Consider the following 16,490-nt stretch of genomic DNA (forward strand, 5'->3'; position numbering starts at 1 on the left):
CCCCTTTCCACCGTTAGCCCTCCCCTTCTCCTGTCCCCACCCCGCTCCCAGGCGGTGCAGCCGGGCGGAACCGAGAGCCCGGCACCTAGCTCCGACGCGGTGGCGGCCGCAGCTCGCACTGTGACGTTAGCAGCCTTCGAGGCTATTTATATCCACACGATTGGATTTCATTCATGAAACCAGGGCCTGGTGTGTCTGAGCTCTGGTGCGCGAGTGGCAAAGGTGCCTCGGCTTTGCGCAGACCCGAGCGGCCTCGGCTCGGAAGCGGACTACCCGGGGCAAACATGCGCAGAGCCGAAGAGACCCCGGCCCTTCTAACGAGAGGCCGCGAGGGGAGGGTCTGAAAGATCTATGCCCACGTCCCCCATTCCCAAAACCCCACCCATTCCCGCACATCTGTTGGCCCTTTGTCCCAGGCTCTGGAAAAGTAAGTTGGGCCACTAACCGGCTGGGTAGCATGGCTTTCTTCCCCTAGGAGCTGACCGGCCGCGGACTCCGAGGGAGGACATTGGCTTTTGTTTCAAAACCGAGCCCAGCTGCTGACTAAGGGCTGAGATAGCCCAGCCTCCTCCTCCCCTGGGCGGCTGCACGTGCTGGCTGGCTCTTGCCTCTCTACCACCTTCCCTTTGCAACTTGGCTGGAGGTGTCCACACAACGGGGCGTAGCGACACACCTCTACCCCGGACCCAAGTAAAGAGGAGATTTACAATCGCTTGCAAATGGCTGAGTGAAGAGGTGAAATTGACTTCTGGTCTCTCAGGTAGTGTCAGAATTCTTGGAAGCCCCCAAAACAAGGCTTACCCTCCACGCAAAAACTCTTTTAACACTCTTCCAGATAGACTGTCCTCCCACCCCGCACCATGCATTTACATAGTAAATGCTTATAGAGTACCTACAGGATGTTAGGTACCCTGCTAAGCTCTAAGGAGGTGACAGTATATACAGCCAACCTATTCCCTGACCTCCGGGAACTTTTAGTCATCCTGCTAAAATTCATATGCCTTAAACCCCCTCACTCACAACCCCTGAACAGACCACTGGGCGATTAAAGGACCACTGTGTTCAGTTATCTTAAAGGATATAATAATTTAATAAACTTTATTGATGCTGACTACCAAGGGCTTGGGACACAAACATCACCAATGTATCCTTGGTCTTAACAAGTAATGTGTTCCCTATATGGAAAGGCAGGGGGGAAAAGGAGCCATATTTTATTTTAAGCGCCATTTATTTGTTCCATCCCATGCCCCCCCATCCCCCCCCAAACATGAAAGCATTTCAAAAGAAAATAAACTTTTCCATCCCTCAGCCTTTTCCAGGAAAACATCTTCAGTTTCCCAGGTGGATTACTTTCTCCACCTAGAATTCCTGATGAATTTCGGGTCATTAAACATTAGTTTATACATATATTCTCTTCTTAGAGGTAAACACTATGGGCATGGAGAAAATGTTTTACAAGGAAAGGTATCACAGGTAACCTGTTCTGTTTGAACCATACTCACTGCACTATTGTTGGAAACAGAGTTATCAAGACTAAACTCTTGACACCATGAAGACAGGGCAGTGAAAAGTCAAGTAGGGGTGTCTCAAGAACTTCAACACACACAAGGGTCCCATCACTCACTTGACACAAACTGACTTCCTTTAGTCTATTTTAAAATGACTCCATTTTGAAAGGCTTAATCAATATATATTCCTTTCAGGAACACATTTCCTGGGAAAAGTTAATTAACCCTGTTCACTCCTAGCAATCACTCCTCTTCATTGCAAGCTATTTCTTTTCAAAATGCCCTAGGGGCTAAGATAGTAACTCAAATGAAATGAGAATCAACATGTGTTACAACCCTCACATGTGGCCAGCACAGGACTATGTGGCATAAAACCTATTTTTGTCATTTAATGGGCACAACAACTGAGGAAGCAGATGCTATTATTATCATAACCATTTTAAAGATAAGGTAACTTAGGTTCAGAAAAATTTATTTCCTAAAGTTTTGACAGCTGTATTTGCATCTGGGTCATTCTGTGCCAAAGTCTTATTTTATCTCTAACCTGCTTTTTAATATCTTGCCTTTCCTCAATGTCTTCCATTCCCTCAGTTACAATTTAAAGAGTTAAGTTCTTAAGTAACAGGCAGGTGCTGAGAGCAGAAAGACACCTACACAAGGACACTAGTTGGCAGGCCATTGCCTTTTCCTCCCAGGGGCCACTAAAGCCCTCAGGCTTCCCTAAGACAATCCTCCTGAAGGGTATAAAGATCAAGTAGTCATTTTGGAATTGCACCTAAATCTAAGGGAAACTCATTGGAAGAGCTTTTAGGAAAATAAACTCGAATCAACAGCAATTCAGATATGAGGAAAAGTCATTGTTCTGGAATTCCTTCCAAGCAAGGGCTGAGAGCTAAAGAAGACGTTGTCTCATGGTGCTATGTAGCCCCTAAACCTTATACATTAACCCCCCAATTCTGAAAACAGAGAAAATGCAGCAAATTGTAAAGACTGCATTTTGCCAACAGGAAAGAAAAGGAACAAGAGCAAATAATTCCTAGAATCACTGCCATGAACATTATCTCTCATCTTTTATTAGTAGAAAAAAATACATCATTGTATACTAAAATTGTTTCTTGCTAATAAAATCATAACATTTGCTTTAAACATAAACATTGGTACCCAGGTGGAATTAAGCAAACATTTTGTCTTTAAAGATTTTCATGTTTATATTACACAAAAGTGATTTTAAAACTTTTGAGTGACTTTTATAAGTCTTTAGGTGAAAAAGTATCCCAAATCTACATATATGTTCTGTAAACACAAAAGAACTCCCTCATGATACCCCCTTGTTTTGTCTCCCCCATCCATTAATCTATTCTTCATTTCCAGAGGTTTATCATTGACACATATTAATACGGACATATAGTAAGTAATGTTTTAAGATTTATTTATTTATTTATTTTTACTAAGCATACTACCCTTGAGGTTCATCCAAGGTGTTGCATCTATCAATAATTCATTCCTTTTTATTGCTGAATAAATTTCTTTTTTATGGATATAGCAGTTTATTGATCCAAAGGAAGACATTTGAGTACTTTCCAATATTTTGCTATTATGAAAAACACTGAAGCAAACATTGTGTGTTTTCATGTGAACATAAGTTTTTTTCTTTGGGATGAATGCTCAAGAATTCAGCTGCTGAGTCATATACTACATGTTTCATATACTACATATATGTAGTATATGACTGTTAAAGCATCAACTTTACCACCTTACATTTCCACCAGCAATGTATGAGATATCTACAAATCCTCACCAGTATTTGATATTATCACTTTTTTTAAAACAAATTTTTGGTTCTGATAGTTGTGTGGACAAGCTATTGTCATTTTAATTTTCACTTCCCTAACAGCTATCATGTTGAACATCTTTTTATGGGTTTATTTGCCATTGTTATCTCCTCTTTGCTGAAATAAGTGTTCATCTCTTTTGCCTATTTCACAGCTGGACTGTTTGTATTTTTACTGTTGAGTTTTTAGGATTTTTTGGGGTATATATTCTGGGATTACAATTTTCAAATTGTAAATTAAATACTGCATTACAATGTAACTTTATTTTCTATTCAATTATTATTGTTCAACATTTTTACTGCCAGAAGTTTTATGAAGAATATTATTAAGTATGGTAAGTACTTACATAAAATTACAGGAGAAAGTCTTCAGGTTTATTGTGTAAGTTTTCATTTCAGCCTTCTATAACGGACACTGATACTGAGACCCCAGCCACGTAGAGCAAAGACCTGGTCTCAGGCGCATGCGCACATGCTACCTCCTGCAAAACATGCACTCGCCTAACCTAGGGGGCAACTTCCAGCCGGCTATCTCTCTGCCTGGAATACCTAAATTAATGCTGCTAATGGCTTTTTGGAGGAAATTATCCTAGGTGACAATTTCCAGATATTACAAGAAACTTCATGAACAAGTATTCACAGGGGTTTAAAGACATGGAAGGGAATAAACTCACCTACAGGAGCATTCTAAGCATGGATATGTTTGGTAAAAAAACGATCTGTTGAAAAACAACTGTTGGAGCGATTTCTGGAGTTAACAGCCAACAACTTTGTGGCTAAAAATGAAGTGGGTGGTTACACATTCAACATACTGCTGCTAAAATTTATGGACATTCTAGCTTTTAAAGAAAATTTTCTTGGACTCCAGAGCACAATACAAAGTTCAAGTCGTGGACTTATTCTGTAGCTTAGTACAAATTTTTTGCAATAGGGTTCATGGAAAACATCAAGGTCCCAGTAGGCTGGGCTGGGCTCTGGTTAATGATGAGGGACAAGAAAGAGTGATACTGTTCTGGGGCTCTTAAGTATTGATGGGTCAAAAAGAAAATGAGCTCCTGAGCTCCCTGTTGCCCTGAAACACCTTCTTGTACACAATCACTCTAGTTCTCCTGTCAAAGTAAATGCTTCTCCAGGGTTTTTCTAGCCAGGCTAGCTGGGGCAAGGTGCTGCCCAACATCCCTTTTGGGGCCATTTCCCCAGCATTCACATTGTTGACCGACCCTCACTGACCTTTTCTGTCCCAAATACCCCAGGAAGGCTTTGCATGCAGCTGTTGCTTCACAGATCTTTCACTTGCATAAAAGTGAGAACACTTCTGTCTGAGTGGCCCATGTGTGTGTGGTTTTGACTACTGAGACGTCACACAAACCAGTTCTGGAGATCTCTGCAGCTCCAATTTTCTGCTTGCTGTTCTAGGGGAAATCAGCTTTTGGGTGTGGCAATCAACTGAAGGCCATGTCCTTTGCCTAAAATCTGCAAGTGGAAATTGATTCCTCATCTTGGATTTGTAGTCCAATGTATATTGCTATTGGTTTTAAAAGTTTTTATGATATGCTTCTTTTTTATTTTAAAGCATCATTTTTTTTGGGGAAAAAAAGTATATATGAATGTTCAGCTACAGCATTAGAGGCTATGTGCTTTTTATTGCTCTATGAAGACAAGATATTTTTTACATTGTAGTTCCTATTTTACTGAGCACCAATGAATGAAAGCTATGTGTTGAAAATAGATGAAAAAAGTATTTTTGTATAGCATGTTAAATTATTTTTGTAGGTTGGCATAAAGTTCTTTCTGTATGGTTCCAGTCATTAGGTTTTCTTTTGGGATAGGATGAGTTTGGTAAAACTGTGATTTTGCAAGCTCTGTAATTCTAGCTACATTCTTCTTCCTGTCAAAACCTCTCCTACAAAGATGGTGTTCCACTGGTCTAGCTCAGCATGCACAAGAGGAGGTAGCAGACAGCCATTATGGTCATCTATCTGGCTTTGTTCAGGTATGGCATTACAGATTGTAAAATATGTACATCCACAATTCTAGAAAGGAGAAAAACATAACAGTCTAACATCCAATGTGTAGCTTTGGCTTTTTAAAGGTAAAAATATGATTATGTACTAGAAAAAAAAATCTTCATTTGAAAGGGACATTTATTTTAGGAATAAACTAATATTAATAGACATTCTTAATATTTCAAAAGGTGTTAATGCTATACTTCAACTTTACCTAATTAAAAGTAAATTATACTTCTGTGTCATCACCATTTTATATAATACCATTTATATAATACCTGTTTCTCTTTACTAAACAGCTAAAAATACAAAACAAAACAAACCTTCCCCTGCCAAACCCAAAAAGCCAAAAACCCTAAACATAACATTAGAAGAATCAGAATGTAGTAGAAAGATAAATAAAACAATTTTATTTTGGCGATCCACTAATTAGCTATGTTGTTCTCCTCTAGTTTCTTAACCTTCCATACCACAATGTTCCATATGTGAAAGGGGGACAGGAATAATAACTTTCTAAAATTATTGAGGATTAAGTGAAACAAAAATGTCTCATAAAAGTGTGAAGTTCTGTAAATACTGGGTCAGTGTATAAATGGGCCCAATAAGAGGCTATTTAAAAGTTCTGTGCAGCACAGGGAATCATTTGATTTGGGAGTACCAAACATTCATTGTAGAGGAACTATATCATTCCCACAATTTATCCTACCCAATACTACCTGAAACCACTGCGTGTGTGTGTGTGTGTGTATGTGTGTGTTTGTGTATGTTTTTGTGTATGTGTATCTCCAACAAATTCTGTGAGGTAGAAAGTTTTGAGTATTTTGCTCTGTTATTGACTTGCAACTGCTGTGTTTTCCTGAGCTATAAAAGTGAGCTGCATTGTATTCAGAAACTAGAAGAGTATGTGGACTATAAATGTGCACACATACCTCATTTCAGAATATTATTATCACATTTTCCTGCTTACCAAGCATCTTAAATACATGTCAATTAATCTTCATGACAACTTTGAGAAATATTATCCTCAATGTGAAAAATGGGAAAAAGACATTTCTCTAGAGGGTGAAGCATTTTGCTGTTAGCAGAGGGGGAACCAGAAATATCGACTAACCCAGAATTCTAAGCTTGCCCTTCTGACCTTGTGGAAGTTCATATCCTTAAATAATTTAGTATCTAGTATACTAACTTGTATATAGATTCCTTTAAAAGGAATATAGGCTTTTAAAAACATTTCTGCTCTGGAAGGAGACCTAACAGTCTCCAGAATAAAGCTACATGATGAAGCTTTTCTTTAATTGGCACCATTACTCCTTTTATAATCATTCCTAATCTAAATGTGCAGAGAACCTGACTTCTTGTCCAGGACTCAAGAACAGACATCTCCATGAACACAGTTTCAGAGTAAATATTTGTTTAATATTTCACATGACCTAAATTTGCCTCTTGGTTAAACTCCCCTATATGGACAAGCAGTTAACTGTATGACATAAGCAGTTAAGCACTTCAGGATCAGTCATGAAGGTGAACAATCCATTAACTTGTAAACATGAACCAGTGACTCCTGGATCAGGGACAAAGTCTCACTTCCCATCATAGCATCAATCTTAGAGAAGCCTGAAGTTTTGGTGAGAGGCATGGAGTGTCGCTGGATCTCCATAAACTGCATAATGGATAGCCTTATGGGCAGTAAAGCCCATAGTAAAAAGTTTTTAATATAGGTTGAGTATTCCTAATAAGAAAATCTGAATTACTCTAAATTCTGAAAAATTTTGAGCACCCACATGATGAGACAAGTAGAAAATTCCACACCAGGAAACCTTGTTCCATGCACAAAATTATTAAAAATATTATATAAATTTACCTTCATGTACATGTATAATGTATATGAAACATAAATGAGTTTATGCATTTAGACTTAGGTCCATCCCCAAGATAGTGCATTACATATTTACAGAGATTCCCCAAATCCAAAATCTGAAACAGACAATTCTGATTCCAAGAATTTTGGACAAATGATACTCAATGTATAATGGCAAATGATAAAAACATTTACAGGACTTCTTAGTTATAATTTCCTTTAATCACTCATTTATATAGGCCATCTACATAACTTTGGACAAAGCTGTGATTGTAAAGGAAGTTTGGCTTCATTTGTTCTATTGTAATTACTGCCAAAATTGATTACCCATAAAAACAGTACTTTGAGATTAAGAAATTGTTTCATAAAGGTTAAACACCAAGATCACTACCTGACTAATTCTTAATCAGTTACAACACAAGCTAACGTTTAGTAAGCACCAACTATGTGTTGGGCATGGTGTTGAATGCTTTTACATTTATTAACTCCTTTAACTTTACAGAGGAAGTACAACCATCCACATCTTGTAGATGAGGAAGCCAAGAGTCAGAAAGTCCAAGTCTCTTGCTACAGGTCAAATACCTCTTAATATTTTATATTTTAAAAACCTCAGGTAGGTTAGAGGTTGAGTAGAGTTGAAGGGAACTGATATTCATGAGGATTTCATGGTCTTTGACAAGTGGCCAACACCTGTGGATGGGGTGTCTACTACCAATTCAAAGAAAACTCACGATTTCTGGGAAAATATACAACAGCCTTTAGTTTATTCCTTGCTATTTCCTTAAGGGATTATTGTTCCACTTCCTAATGAAACAGACAGGATACTTCAATAATGTTACCTTGTGCCAGCAATGTCATGTTGATAAGAGGGGAAAGGCAGGCAGAAAAAACAGCCTGTTGTACCAGATGGAGTTGCTATGAAATCTGATTTTAAAATGTGGGCAACATGGGTAAGGTAGGGACATAGTCTTCCAGTGAGGATAGCACTTATTCTTAATTATTGTAGTAAAGAATATTTCTTGCTCTTTTAATATTCATATCTGTTGATTGGGGGAATAATCTAGACATATAACCCCATTAGCTTGAAAACGGTGCTTCTTTCTTCTTAATTATTGTTCAATAAAATATCCTTGTTGAATACCTTGATTCTTTAAGTCACATGCCACCTGAGGGGACAGTAGTGTTTGTGTGAGATGGATACCAAATGAGGCACTAATCGGAAACAAGAAGTACCAAACTGATTCTTTTCTTAGTGGTTTTCAATACTTTAACCCAAATCATATCACTCTTTAATGGAAAGGTGATATATCTTGTACTGTGACTATAGAGTTCTGCTCCCTTAGAAAGGAATCTATCACAACTATTACTCCTTGAAGTATTATTGTTTGTACTGTGTACAATTCTGGGCTTCATATTTCTTGTCATGAACCATTATGATGGCGGTTATCCTGGATAATTGTTTTTTTGTTTGTTTTTGTGGTGCTGGGGATTGAACCCAGGGCCTTGTGCATGTGAGGCAAGCACTCTACCAACTGAGCTATATCCCCAGCTCTTGGATAATTGTTTAGAGAAACACAGGTTTATGAAAAACATGCTGGAATTCTCTTTAACTGTTTACTCTTATATACTACTACATGTCAATGAGAGACTGAGATCCTGGTGGACTATGAAGTGGCTTGTTTTCTGGTTTTTTTTTTTTTGTATTAGGGATTGAACTCAAGGGCACTTGGAGGCTGTGCCATAATCCCAGCCATATTTTGTATTTTATTTAGAGACAGGGTCTCACTGAGTTGCTTAGCACCTTGCTATTGCTAAAGCTTTCGATCTTCCCATCTCACCCTCCCAAGCGGCTGGGACTGCAGGCATGCGCCACAGCACCTGGCTAAGTGCCTTGTTAAAAGGAACATTAGGTTGTAGCCAGTATAATTTGAGCCTTAATTTTATTTATTGTATTTCATTAAATTTAATGTATTCCACTTCATTTTGATTTAACCAAAATGGTAAACTATGCTAACTATATCCATTACACTTTTTTTGACTTGGTATTCTTTTGGCCCTACCTAACAGTGAACAACAGAGATAGCATGGGGGTGTGTCTTGCCATTGGCCTGAGAGTCAGATAATGAGACAGTGGCCTGGCTGTTACCAGTTCCTTGTGGGAGCATTTTCTTGGCCAACTCATATCACTTTTCTCAAGGCCTAGTTTCCTCATCTGTGAAATAAACGTGCTCAGACCAGAGTATAGTTTAATGGCATACTAGACTTCCAGAGTGAATACACTTTTTTTTTTTTTTTTTTTTGAGGTTGTGGGGATTGAATTCAGAGGTGATCTGCACTGAGCTACATCTCATCTTTGCATTTTTTATTTTGAGACAGTCTCACTAAGTAGCCCAGGTTGGCCTCCAACTTGGGATGATCTTGCCTCAGTCTCTTAAATAGTTGGGATTATGGGCATGCATCACCACACCTGGCTACACTATTCATTTTTAAATCATATTTAAAAATAGAGAAGACAGGGCCGGGGTTGGGGCTTAGAGGTAGAGTGCTTGCGTTAGACATTGGGTTTGATCCTCAGCACCACATAAATAAATAAAAGTACTGTGCCCATCTACAACTAAAAAAAAAAAAAAAGTCTTTAAAAAATACAGACGACAGAGTGGCCTCAAAATGTGTTTCACACTTTTATTATTGAAACATTTTAAATTTATTCAGTAAGCATTGAATTACTTCTTCCCTTGTATTTATTACTAAATCAAGCTGACAGTTTCATTAATTACTTATAGATGGCCAATTGATTTGGGGCAGTGCCAAATAAAATAGAGGGCAGTTAATTATATTCAAATATTCCATGCAATATTTGGTATATATTTCTGTAAAAATATTTCTATAAATATCAATAGTGTTTTGTATTTTTATTTGCTAAATGTGACAACTTACTTGGATTGGAAAGGGTAAATGAAGAGGAAAGAAAAATTGGATGGAAGGAAAGAAGACAAAATCATTTTTTGAATTACACAAATAATAAATTTAATAATAAACAGAGGGAAGATAAACTAGTCAAGCAGCAATTCTCAAAGTATGTTCTATGGAACAACCCTGGGTAAAAGTCTAATGGTAATGACTCTTTATTTTTTAAGTAAATGGTTAAATTACCCTTTATTAATGAAATTTTTATTTTATTGCAAGACTTCCTAGGACATTATATGTAAAAGTAAATTATGCATTTATAAGAAGAAAATAGTCTACATGAGCTGCCCGTACCTATTTGACAAGGAGGATCTTCTTTGTGGTCTTAAAATACCTGTCTTTATGGTTGCAAATGAAATAGGAACACTAATATTGTTTTATAGAACATACTTTGTGAGCATCAGAATAAATAATATAATAAGCAGCATACAGCATGGATCATTTATGGCAAATGTGTAATGACAAGGATGCTTCTTTCTGATTGGGAGTACATTTGGGTCAATGTAGTCAATTATTCAAAAATTATCTGTCCTGGTTACCCCAAACCACAGATCATTGCCAGCTATCATTACATGGCACAAATACTTCTATTTAAATTGTTGGTCCAGTGTGTACCAGCAATGCTGATTATAAAACATTGTTATTATTGCAGCACAGAAACAGCTTGACTCGGTATTAGAAAGTATTTTCTTACGTTAAATTTATGGTCTATAATGAGTGACAGACACTCAGAAGGGTCCAGAGTTTTGTTGCAAATGAAATAGGAACACTAAGCTTGTTTACAGCTTGAAAAAGTGTATGTCACAATCATGAAAATTAAGTATATGCTATTATGGTCAATGAAATATTTCTCATTTAAACATTTTGTTTAATTTATACTAATTTTTTGTCACTGATTTTTTCAGCCGAAACCCTGAGTTACTACCATTGTATGGTATTCTTCAAAAGTTTTACAGTGGGCCTCATTTATGACTAAGCTGGCAGTACTTCTCTGAGTGACTTCAATTGTTCCCAGTTTGGTGCAGCGGTGTAACCACCACTGAACCTTAGGAGTCAACCCAAATCCCTCCTCTCCCATCCTCAAAACCAACAACCTTAATCAAATACTAAAGTGATATTTAAAATGCTAAAAGGCAGACCCAAGTGAACAGAAGGGAGAAACCAAAATTTTGGAATGATGTGTCATTTAGTAACCTGTTTTTGAATAAATGGAAGAGTATGCATATTTTTTAAAAAAAATAATAGTAATAACAATCCAATACACTTTCTAAATGCTCACTCTGTAGCTATTGTCACTATTGAGTGCTTTGTCTCATTTAATCCTCATGGCAATCCTGGGGGGTGCTTATTATTCCCATTGTACATTGTTATGGTTTGGAATATGAAGTTTCCCATAAGACTCAGTGTTGAAGATTTGTTCCCCAATGCAGCAATGTTCAGAGGTGGGAATTCAAAGGTGGAAAAATGGTAGGATCATGAAGGCTCTGACTTCATTAATGGATTAATCCACTGAGGGATTCATATTTGGGTTTCTGTTATTTTTTAAATAGTTTATTGGTTGTTGATGGATCTTTATTTATTTATTTATACGTGATGCTGAGAATCAAATCCAGTGCTTCACATATGCTAGGCAAGAGCTTTACCACTGAGCCACAACCCCCGCCCCCCAGGGATTCATATTTGATGGCATTATCCAGAGGTGGTGGAAATTATAGGCAGTGAGGTCTACTGGAAGAAGTATGTCATGGAGTCGGGGGTGAGGTGCCCTAGGAGGGTATGTATCTTGTCTCATGCCCCTTCCTTGTTCTTGTTCTCTCTCTGCTTCCAAGCCACCATGAGTTGAGCAGCTTTGGTCTGCCATACCCTTCCACCATAATACTCTGTCTTACAACAGGACCTTGGCAATGGAGCCACCTGATCTGGACTCAAACCTTTTAAACCATGAACCAAAATGAATCGTTCCTTTAAGTATTTTTCCCCTCTGAGGTATTTTGTCACAGCAATAAAAAGCTGACTAACCCATACAGATAGGCAGACTGAGAGGTAAGGAGAGGTTAAGTCACTTGTGCAAGATTACATCCCTAGAAAAGGGTGCTCAAGCATTAAAATTCCAAGTCTAAATCAAACTCAAATTCACAATCACTATACAATAGTGCTCAGAGTGGAAAGATTTATTGTGAACAGATAACTCCTTGTGAATGTCTATTCTGTACTTTGTCAGAACAGATGAAAAAGCCCCTGTTGATCTGATTAAAAAGTCAGTAATCAGGTCTTCAGGACATGTTGTTAAAAGACAGTACAGGGAAGAAAAAGACTAATTCTGAAGTACCTGAGATAGACAAGTCAACCATCTACAAAAGAAAGAAATCACAAGGAACTTGATTCCATTTTTATACATATAAGTTTAAAGCCTGAGGGTTTTTTTTTTGTTTTGAATACAACATTACTATAAGGAATGCTAGTGGATTCTAAGTTTTCTAAAATTTATCCAGTATAAAAATGTCAAAGAGGACACTAAGATAAATCCACATAAATACAGTTATCTCATACTAGACAAAGGTGAAAAAACTTATATTGGAGAAAAGATAGCCTCTTCAACAAATGATGCTGGGTAAACTGGAAATCCATATGCAGCAAAATGAAATTAAGCCCCTATTTTTCACCATGCACAAAACTCAACTCAAAGTAAATCGAGGACATAGGAATTAAACCAGAGACGCTGAGCCTAATAGAAGAAAAAGTAGGCCCCAATTTTCATCTTGTCAGATTAGGCCCTAATTTCCTAAATAAGACCCTTATAGCACAAGAAATAAAATAAAAAATCAATGAATGGGATGGATTCAAACTAAAAAGCTTCTTCTCAGCAAAAGAAACAATCAGTGTGTTGAATAAAGAGCTTACAGAATGGGAGCAAATTTTTACCATATGCACATCAGATAGAGTATTAATCTCTAGGATACATAAAGAACTCAAAAAACAACACCAAAAACAAACAAACAAACAAAGAACCCAATCAGTTAATGGGCCAAGAAACTGAACAGACACTTCTTAGAAGATGATATACTATTAATCAACAAATATATGAAAAAATGTTCAGCATCTCTAGCAATTAGAGAAATGCAAATCAAAACCACCCTAAGATTTCATCTCACTACAGTCAGAATGGAAGCTATTTTTGCTTACAAACAACAATAAATGTTCGCAAGGGTGTGGGGAAAAAGGCATATTCATACATTGCTGGTGGGACTGCAAATTGGTGCAGCCAATATGGAAAGCAGTATGGAGAATCCTTGGGAAACTGGGAATGGAACCACCGTTTGACCCAGCTATCCCTCTCCTCGGACTATACCCAAAGGAATTAAAAGTAGCATACTATAGGGACACAGCCACATCAATGTTTATGGCAGCACAATTCGTAATAGCTAAACTGTGAAACCAACCTAGATGCCCTTCAGTGGATGGATTTAAAAAATGTGGCATATATACACAATGGAATATTACTCAGCAATAAAATCATGGCATTTGCAGGTACATGGATGGAGTTGAAGAAGGTAATGCTAAGTGAAGTTAGCCAATTCCAAAAAAACAAATGCCAAAGGTTTTCTCTGATATAAGGTGACTGACTCATAGTGGGGTAGGGAGGGGGAGCATGGGAGGAATACACGAACTCTAGATAGGGCAGAGGGGTGGGAGGGAAAGAGAGGGGGCAGGGGGTTAGCAAGGATGGTGGAATGTTATGGACATCATTATCCAAAGTACATGTATGAAGACATGAATTGGTGTGCACATACTTTATCCACAACCAGAAATATGAAAAATTCTGCTCTAAATGTGTAATAAGAATTGTAATGCATTCCGCTGTCATGTATTTTAAAAAATAAAATCAATAAAAAAGAAAAGGTTTTGGGACTATGATATTACACACATCAGAGCAACTAATTTGTAAATTTTATTTTAGGAGTAAGCATAATTTGATCTATAAGGTAAAACCTGGAATTAAATTACTGTATGGACATGAATTTCTAAAACATTGTTTCAAGAAATCTTATAAAATATGAAGCATCAACCACATCTTCAACAGATGATAGAGTGAGAGTTTTAGATATGAATGATTTCATTTTTAAAATTTATATGAAATCATTGATATGAAAGCATCCTTGGACAGTTACCTTTATGGCCCCCAATGAACCCAGCCTCCAGTATTTGTGTACTTATGTGGCCCTTCCTTGGAGAGGCTGGCCCAGTGACCTGAGTAGCCAATAGAACAGAATGTGGTTGAGGAGAAGCTCTATCAGTTCTGGGCCTAATCCTCGAGAAGATCTGGAAACTATGCGACCAGCTTGGGTTTCCATCAGTGAATGAATAGATAAAGAAAATGTAGTATTTATATACAATGGAGTTTTATTCAGCCATAAAGAATAATGAATTTATGTCATTTGCAGGAAGATGTATGAAATTTGAGAACATTATGTTAAGCCAAATAAGCCAAACTCAGAAAGTCAAGGGTCATATGTTTTCTCTCACATGTGGAAACTAGAGAGAAAACAGTAAAAGAAAGATTGGTTGGAGGCATCATATGAAAATCAAAGGGAGTTCAGTAGAGCAGAGGAAAGGGACTGGGGGAGGTGGGAGGGAGGCAAAGGGGAATGGTATTGCCAAATTCTCTTTGTTATATTGTGTGAGTGTGCAAATATATAACAACAAACCCACCATTATGTACAACTATAATGCACCAACAAAAAATATGGGAAACAATGACAAAACATAATCTGTCCAAATAAAAACAGATATCATGATGCTTAAGACATGAAGAAGAAGAGGAAGGAGAAGGTGACCTGGTTGCTTTTGCTTTTAAACCCTGAAGGAAGTCTCCTACCTCTCAAGAAGTTGAACCCCACTGGGGCTGCCTTTCTTGAGAAGCCTAACCAAGCTAAATGGAAGAGTCTTGTGGATGACAAGTCAGGCCTCAAATAGGCCAAGGTGAGCTCCCCACTGACAGCCAGCACCAATTTCTTGCCAGCCAGGTAAGGGAAGCCATCTTGGAAGGATCTACCTGCTTCAGCTGATTATCTCAAGCTGATACCATGTACTGCCACTGAGGTATCCCCCCAGAGCCCTGCCTAAGTTATAGAACTGTGATCAAATAAGTGAAATAAGTATTGTTTTCAGCCACCAAATTTTGGATTAATTTGTTATGCAAAAATATATAACCATAGTTAGACCATATTTTCCTCCATCCCAGTCCTTTATTTTGGAGGAAAATAGTCATTCATTCATTTATTTATTTTATAAAATGGTAACAACTTCACCATGTTATAATCTTCCCTTCTCTTACTGTACTAGAAGAAGTATTCATTCTTTAATAAACATTTGCCAAGTATCCCTGTTGGGGATTGTTGGGCCTCAGATACCCTAATATGAGAAAGAAACTCAGAAGAACTCTTAACAGAAGAGGTAGAAAACTGGATACGGGCAGTGTGTCAGTCTGTGTATCTGTGTGGCACAGCACTATGTTCGTTCAGGAGCAGCACCAGGAAGGGATCGATTCATTTTGCCAGTGGCTAGGAAGGCCTTCAGAATCTTCCAGGAAATGTCTTTTAAGAAACATCACTTAATTTTAAGTTTTGAAGGATGAAGGGAATTCTCCCAGGTGGGAAAAAAAAATAGGTATGGAGGAGAGCCACTGTACCCTGAAGGAACAGTACTGGCAAAGTTCTGAGAGTATGAAAGAATATGGTAGTTTTGAGGAATCAGAAGTAGTCTTAATGTAACCATTGTGCAAAGTAAAGTAATAAAGGTTATCTAGGTGCCTAAGCAGATAGAGGCCTTGATTACCATGCTAGGGAGTTGGACTTAATGGCAAGGTGAAGCCATCTGAATAATTTTTTTTAAATTGTACTTAAATGGGATGTAATTTACATTTGATAAAATATACACATCTTAAGTCCAATGACTTTTTATATATGTAAAAACTGGAGTTTCTACACCCCAGATTATGATAAAGTCCAGATTACTCATGACACAACCTGACAAGGGTATCATAAATACAGACCTAAAAACCTAAGAGAATATTAGAAAACAGAATGCATAATTTGTACAAATGCACAGCTAAGTGCAAGACCATGCAGCCAGGAATGCAATGCTGATTTAACATTAAAAAAAATCAATAATGCAAATCACCACATTAATAGAACAGAAAACCATATGATCATCCCAATAGATATTGATAAGCAATTGATGAAATTCAATACTCATTTATGATAAAAAATGCTTACATGAGCATTTAAAGGCTGAGAAAGGCATGCCTGATCTATGCTGTT

At 37.5% G+C, this 16,490-nt stretch overlaps 1 protein-coding gene across 12 annotated transcripts in view; it reads right to left on the reverse strand.

The window, feature by feature from the left end:
• Positions 1–16,490, reverse strand: part of Rhobtb1 (Rho related BTB domain containing 1) — a 127,136-nt gene that overhangs the window by 70,682 nt on the left and 39,964 nt on the right. For 2 of the 12 annotated variants that reach the window (XM_048814388.1, XM_048814357.1), the window contains exon 1: positions 446–1,118. The exons of the other annotated variants lie outside the window; for them this stretch is intronic. The gene's annotated coding sequence lies outside the window, so the exon portion shown is untranslated. Of the gene's footprint in view, positions 1–445; positions 1,119–16,490 lie in introns of those variants that run through there. 12 annotated transcript variants of the gene reach the window in all.

This window comes from Marmota marmota, unplaced genomic scaffold, assembly GCF_001458135.2.
Source record: "Marmota marmota marmota unplaced genomic scaffold, marMar, whole genome shotgun sequence".
In the NCBI taxonomy this organism is placed as follows: Eukaryota; Metazoa; Chordata; class Mammalia; order Rodentia; family Sciuridae; genus Marmota; species Marmota marmota.